Here is an 8,006-nt window from a genome sequence, read left to right as displayed (position 1 = left end):
CTTGATAGAGCGACAAACCCAGCTCGGAACGAAGAACGAAAATTCAGGCAGTCCGACATTAAAAAATAAAATTAAATAGAAAACCTGCTCCTCGCTATACAAAATCACACCGCTCGGCTTATTTTCATGAGGGAAAACACAAACGCTCCGACACTGAAAAAAATAAGAAGTTAAATTTACTTAATTTTTCTTTTGCAAGTTTTTGCACGAATATTTTTAAAGTAAAATTTAAATAAGGAATTAAGTAAAATCTACTTAACTAAGTTATCTAAAATTAGTAAAGGAAATAAGTAAATTTAACGTGGCCAGGTAGAGTTTGATGAGTAATTTCTACTTAATTATTTTAAGTTTACCCTACAATGCTCAAGTACATTTCACTCAGTCACGGTTTGTAAACTTTACTACAACATAGCACTGAAAAAAAAAAATGCCTATAAAGCATGTGGTTAAGTTACAAGCACGTATGTAAGCAAGTAGACTGCTCATTATTCATTTTAAGGTAATGTGTTGATTCAATATAGTTATTAACTGAATGAACACTGAGACCTCAATACTTGGCACATGATACACAATGACGGTGACAATCAGTAAATGGTGTTTGAGTATGAATGGGTCATTTTGAGTAAAAAATGAACTCCAGATGTCAAAAAACAGCAAGTTACTTCACCTAACAACAAAAGCAACCATAAAACAGTGTAAATACATCTCCAAAACAGCAAAAAACTAACTAAAACTAACTAATTAACTATTCATGCCCAAGTGCATGATGGGAACAACGGGATCATGATGTTGATATTTACTTAAAAAATATTTGTAAAAATAACAAAAAATTCCAAGTAAAATATACTTAAATTCAAACTTAAATTGAGTACTAATATTGAATTTACTCTTTTATTTAAATTCTTGCCTGAACTAAATTATTTAACGTAGAAATTACATTTGCTTTTCTGTAGTATTTACTTCACCACAAAATCATTTTTATCAGTGGACTTTCAAAAAGCCTGCGAAACGCCGTGAACAAGCACAAGGGGAGTTCAAACGGCGAAACATCACAGCGTTCTTTTATTAGCCTAAATATCACATGCGGAACACCATTCGGGCAATTAAATTGTGTATGATGCGTGTTTTTGCCGTTATGATTTGAGGTATAATTTATGTATATCACAAATTTAACTTAAGGGCTAGGCTTTTTTTTTTTTAATTCATGATCTCAGATAGGCCTATTAAGAAACAGTAATTAGTAATTCCTGCCTTAATTGCTTCAATAATACAAACTTCACCATAGTTCATGTAATGTAATACTAGTGCACACATCAGTCTAGCCTATATAGATAAGCATGCATGCCTACATATTTACAGGAGTGGTCTATTTTTAATTTCAAAATGACCTTGAAAATCCACTGCTCTCTCTGAGCTCTGGCCCCATTCTTGTGAAACGTGTGTATGTTTTCCACCTCAACACAATAAAAACATCATGTAAATCTTTCCGTTGGCATTTCTTCAAATTTTGTAAGGATATTATGCATAATGCATCTGTGATATAACATGTTATAAACCTCATGTCGTTCCACAGGAAGCAGAGGTTTGCAGACTCTATCAACATGTATTCTGAAACACAGCCTGACCCACAATACGGCTGTGTGACCTTTTATACGGGGTACATCTTGAAGACAGTGATTATGAAGACATACTTGGCGTGAAGCTCGAGTTGCTAACCACAGTACAAACTGTGCTTCAGTTGTTCAGCCACTGTGACGCAATGACCTGAAGACCTGTCTGTCAGAAAAATATTTTTGAGACTTTCTAAGTGGTGTTTGACCCTGTTTATTAATTTTAACCAGAACATTTTGAAAACTTCACAGAGATGAATCATTATTAGAGATGTTTGCTTATATTTAAGGCTACCGACCGACAACAATGTTTGTTCTACACACTTGAATATTTCAAATTATATACTTTAAAAAATTTTTTTTGAGGAGATACTGTTATTTTTCTAACCAATTGGACTTTTGAGTTATTCGATAAACCAGGCAAAAAATCCCATAGACTTGCACTGAAAGAACCACATGACTTTTGAACTAAGCAAACACCAGAAAAAAACAGAACATGTGATAATGACTGTCAAAGGATGACTCACATTTTCTTACAAAAAGGTACAAATCTAGTTTAAAAATGACTGGAAGCTAATCAAAAGTAATGATTTGTGAATTAAAAATAAGACTGAAATACTTTTAAATAACACTTAAAAATTATTAGTTGTTGCTGCATATGCAAAAGAGTCTGTTCAAGTCTGTCCCCTTAAGATGGGAATGTTATTCAAAACACCCCCACACACACACACGTTTTCATGCACCACTGACTCTCACTTTCTGTCTTTTTATCAGATACAACCCGACCAGAACAAACATTCGTACCTTCCTCTTGTTTAATTTGCAGCTAATGTAGCCAAATAGAGGCCTCTCACATTTAATATCTCATGCTGTACCTATAGAGATGGTCCAGTCCAAACTAAGAACTCTGTGAAAAAACCGTGTCCAATCCTTTTGGACATACACATTTTGTCTGACATTTGTGTTCTTAGCTTGCATTCATTTTCTTATGGAAATAAGCAGTTGTAAGATGAGATCGTGACCCCTGGATTTTGGTGAAACTTGGTCAGACTACAAAGTCCTCATGTTTTGGCTTTGTAGACATTTCTAAAGGGCAGTTCACACCAAGTGCTAACTATAACCATGAAGTTTTAATAAAAATAACTCCCTAAAGGCAAATGGTAATGGACAAAATATGAGATGGGAGGGGAAAATATATTTCATTGTTTTTCAGTGCATTCTTTTGCAAAAGTGTTGCATTCCAGTCAAAAGTTCCTGAGAATGTTTCTTTCATTTTTCAAAGCCTTATTGCACTTCCCAGACAAAGTTTTCGTTTGCTCACAAAACCTTTGCGTTTTATCAAGAAAAGTTTTCCTGAGAAATATTGTGTTTGGTCACTAAACTTTTGTTTCCCAGAGAAACTTTGTTCGCTCGCAAAGCTTGAGCATTCCCTCGAGAAATTTAGCATTCGCTCGCAAAACATTTGCATTTTCCCAAGAAACTTAGATTTCAGTCAAAAAACCTTTGCGATTTCATAAGAAACTTTGTGTTTACTCTCAAAACCTTTGCATTTTCCCCAGAATGTTGCTTTGCTTGCAATGCCCTTGTGTTTTCCAGAAAAACTTAGCGTTCAGCTCACAAAACCTTTTATCGCGAAATGTTGCATTTCTTTACAAAACATTTGCGTTTTCCTGAGAAACACAGTGTTCACTCACTAAACTTTTGTTCCCCAGAAAACTTTGCTTTCACATTCCCCTGAGAAATTTAACTGCGGTCAAGCCAGCCACTTTTTTTTTGGTTTGCGCGTCTAATCGCGCACTTACGGTATGGGTGCTGGGAGCGGTCATAACGGATGTAAAGAAGCTGTCATAACGGCGTTTCCTTTGTACTTTTGCTGATATTTTCAATAGCTTGCCGTTCACAGTGACCCAAAATATGTCTACATTAACCATAATTTAACCCTAAAAAGACCATAAAGCGACATCAGAATATGTATTTATTGCTATTTTATTATTTTTATTTAATTACATAAATAATACAATTTCAGGATTTTTTAATGACTTGAACATTGAATTAATGTTTTTAAATATTTTTTTTTTGTACATTAACATTTGTATTGTACATTTATTAATATACATCATTTATCAATGTTACTATATATATATATATATATATATATATATATGTGTGTGTGTGTGTGTGCCTTTCAACTGATACTTGTTTAGAGTGACTATTACTGTATTAATTTTCAAGTTAAATCTACTGTACAATTTCTGTACAAATTAATGGCAAATCACTCCAAATCTCAATGTGCATTCACACATTTTCTCATAAGCACTTACTCGTAAAAAGCTTTCCTTAATAGGTTTGATCTTTCTTCCAATTGATTCCTGTTAACAGTGACCCTGACTATTACTGTAATAATATTCAAATATTTTTACTGTATAGTTTTGGAGAAAATTAATGGCAAAGTCACCCCAAGAATGTGTATCCTGGCACTTTTCAATCACATCCCATTTTCAAACACTCATAAAAACCTTTCCTTTATAGGTTTGCTTGTTTTATCAATTTCTTCCTGTTCACAGTGACCCTGACTATTACTGTAATAATTGCCAAATATTTTTACTGTATAGTTTTAGAGAAAATGCAAGGCAAATTCACCCCAAGCATCTAAGTGCATAAGCACTTTTACACCATGTCCCATTTGCCTTTAATTTTCTCCAAAACTATACAGTAAAAATATTTGGCAATTATTACAGTAATAGTCAGGGTCACTGTGAACAGGAATCAGTTGATAAAACAAGCAAACCTATAAAGGAAAGATTTTTATGAGTGTTTGAAAATGAGACATGGTGTAAAATTGCTTATGCAATTAGATGGTTGTGGTGAACTTGCCTTGCTTTTTCTCCAAAACTATACATTAAAAATATTTGAAAACTATTTCAGTAATAGTCAGGGTGACTGTGAACAGGAATCAGTTGATAAAACAAGCAAACCTATAAAGAAAAGATTTTTATGAGTGTTTGAAAATGGGACATGGTGTAAAAGTGCTTATGCAATTAGATGGTTGTGGTGAATTTGCCTTGCTTTTTCTCCAAAACTATACATTAAAAATATTTGAAAACTATTTCAGTAATAGTCAGGGTGACTGTGAACAGGAATCAGTTGATAAAACAAGCAAACCTATAAAGAAAAGATTTTTATGAGTGTTTGAAAATGGGACATGGTGTAAAAGTGCTTATGCAATTAGATGGTTGTGGTGAATTTGCCTTGCATTTTCTATAAAGCTATACAGTAAAAATATTTTACACTTCATACAGTAATAGACAGGATTACTGTGAACAGGAATCCATTGGAAGAACTAGCAAACCTATAAAGAAAAGATATTTATGAGTGTTTGAAAATGGGACGTGATGTAAAAGTGCAAGGATACACTTAGATGCTTGAGGTGAATTTGCCTTTAATTTTCTCCAAAACTATACAGTAAAAATATTTGAAAACTATTACAGTAATAGTCAGGATCACTGTGAATAGGAACCACCTGAAAGCAAGAGCAAACCTATAAAGGAAAAAAAAATATGAGTGTTTGAAAATGGGACATGGTGTAAAATTGCTTATGCACTTAGATGCTTGGGGTGAATTTGCCTTTAATTTTCTCCAAATCTATACAGTAAGAATATTTGAAACTTCATACAGTAATAGTCAGGGTCACCGTGAACAGGAATCAGTTGATAAAACAAGCAAACCTATAAAGAAAAGATTTGTATGAGTGTTTGACAGTGAGACATGGTGTAAAAGTGCTTATGCAATTAGATGGTTGTGGTGAATTTGCCTTTAATTTTCTCCAAAACCATACAGTAAAAATATTTAAAAATTATTACAATAATAGTCGGGGTCACTGTTAACAGAAATCAATTGGAAGAAATATCAAACCTATTAAGGAAAGCTTTTTACGAGTAAGTGCTTATGAGAAAATGTGTGAATGCACATTGAGATTTGGAGTGATTTGCCATTAATTTGTACAGAAATTGTACAGTAAATTTAACTTGAAAATGAATACAGTGATAGTCACTCTAAACAAGTATCAGTTGAAAGGCACACACACACACACACACATATATATATATATATATATATATACACATATAGTAACATTGATAAATGATGTATATTAACATTTGTATTGTACATTTATTAATGTACAAAAAAAATATTTACAAACATTAATTCAATGTTGAAGTCATTAAAAAAATCCTGAAATTGTATTATTTATGTAATTATATAAAATTATAAAATAGCAATAAATACATATTCTGATGTCGCTTTATGGTCTTTTAGGGTTAAATTACGTTTAATGTAGACATATTTTGGGTCACCGTGAACGGCAATCTATTGAAAATATCAGCAAAAGTACAAAGGAAACGCCGTTATGACAGCTTCTTTACATCCATTATGACCGCTCCCAGCACCCATACCGTAAGTGCGCGATTAGACGCGCAAACCCAAAAAAAAGTGCGGCTGGCTTGACCGTGTATTTTCAAACCGCGGCTGGCTTGACCGCAGTCAAATTTTGCATGAGAATGCAAAAGCATTGAAATAATTTTCTTTCCATCTCATATTTTAGTCTGTAGTCATCCATAAAGAATAGCGCAGTCCACATCACAACTATAATGATAATGACAAATTGTTGGAATCACTTTCAGAATGATTTTTTTCCAGGTGATGAAGGCTAAAGACATAGACAACCATTCAGAATCCACCTGACTTTAAAGGTGCACTATAAGCGATTTTTGCCAAACGATGTTGATATTTGAAAGCACCAAAACAAACAAGCCCATAGCCCAACAGGACGAAGATGACACACAAGCCTATTCAAACAAAAGCCAACACAGATAAGTTGTGTGAAACAATGCAAAATCAACTTTACTCACCTATCAAGAAGAATCAACGTGACCTCGGTGTCCGCTTCGATCCCCTCCTGCTCCTTGAGTTCTCTCCACCGCTGCAAATATTTACCAGAAGGGGTCCTACCTCTTGCCTGGTCATAACCCTTCTTTTTAATGTTTTATTCCTCCGATATTGTAAATATTCCAGTTCTCTCCGTCTCGATCTGCCCATATCCGTCTTGTACACTCAAACTGAGCGCTCTTTTCTCTCATTACATCATTACAAGACACGCCCCTTACTGCTGATTGGCTGCAAGTGTGTTTTGGGACTCGGTCCGACGGTCAAAAGCGTTTTTCAAAAATTGCTTAGTGCACCTTTAAAGAGCTTTAACTTATAAAGCGGCAAAGGACAAAACTGCAAAGCCTGCAAAACAGCCTTCTTTTAACACTTTTAACAAAATGTTATCGTTCCTTGGTGTGAGCTCTAATAAACAGCACCTTAAGTTCTTGGTGTGAACGGGCCTTAACTGTGAGAAGACATCCAATATAATTTAAGGATTTATCCTTTTTTGTATTTTGTATCCCACATACATGCATTTGCTTGGGAAGAACAACTTGTTGAATAAATAAAAACCAGAAAAACGCAGCACGTCTCGCAGGAGGAATGTTTTCGTTGTTTTTAAACACCAATGTCCATTTTAGGAGATGTTGCACATAGCCTATTCCTCACATTAAACATCGGTTAAACTGCAAACTGTGGCGTTCTGCAGAGCATCTTAGAGGTTATTATTAGAAAGAGCCTCAAGTTTGCTGATTTCTGGACTAACAAAAGCCCCCGATCGGTCTTCTCATGCATATTAATGAGATTAATGAATGAGATGCGTGATGTCTTTGAGAATACAATCTCACTTTAAAGCCTCTCCCATGCCCTTTAAGAAGCTCATGCGTGTCAAGCTGCGATTCAACATAAGGATCCGATTGTTCGAATCAATTTTAATATGCATCAGTTCAAAATGTTGATCAAAAACTGCTTTGGAGAGCTTGCATTTCAGCTGCACTAGAACCAGTGCATCCTTATGAAATTATTGAGCAGCAAGAAACCAGCGTTTTCAGATGATCAGCGTTATATAATAGCAGTGTCATTTCACATTTCTGTATTTCAGGGAAAGCATATTGTGAGCGTCTGGCGATCGTGTTCCACAGGCTGTGCTTGAGTTCCCATTCCTGTCTGCTGAAGCAGTTACCATGGGAACACCCTTTTTTCCCCTAGTATTGAGGGAGCATTGAAGTGTTGTTTTGAAGTATTTGAAATGCAGGTCTTGCACAGTTTAGCATTTAGTTCCTGTTAATCTTTGGGTGTTAAAACTTGTGTTTTACTAGCTATTTATTGCATTCAAGTTCTTTATTCTGCTTATAATAGCCTACTTGTTTTATTTTTTTATTAACTCATTCATTTAATTTGTTAGTTATATGTAGCGTATAATTTATTTAGATTTATTTCTTTATTATTTAGTTTTAGTTTTAACTTGTT

This window comes from Onychostoma macrolepis, chromosome 22 (genome assembly GCF_012432095.1).
Source record: "Onychostoma macrolepis isolate SWU-2019 chromosome 22, ASM1243209v1, whole genome shotgun sequence".
Classification (NCBI taxonomy): Eukaryota; Metazoa; Chordata; class Actinopteri; order Cypriniformes; family Cyprinidae; genus Onychostoma; species Onychostoma macrolepis.
This window is presented reverse-complemented; position numbering follows the sequence as displayed.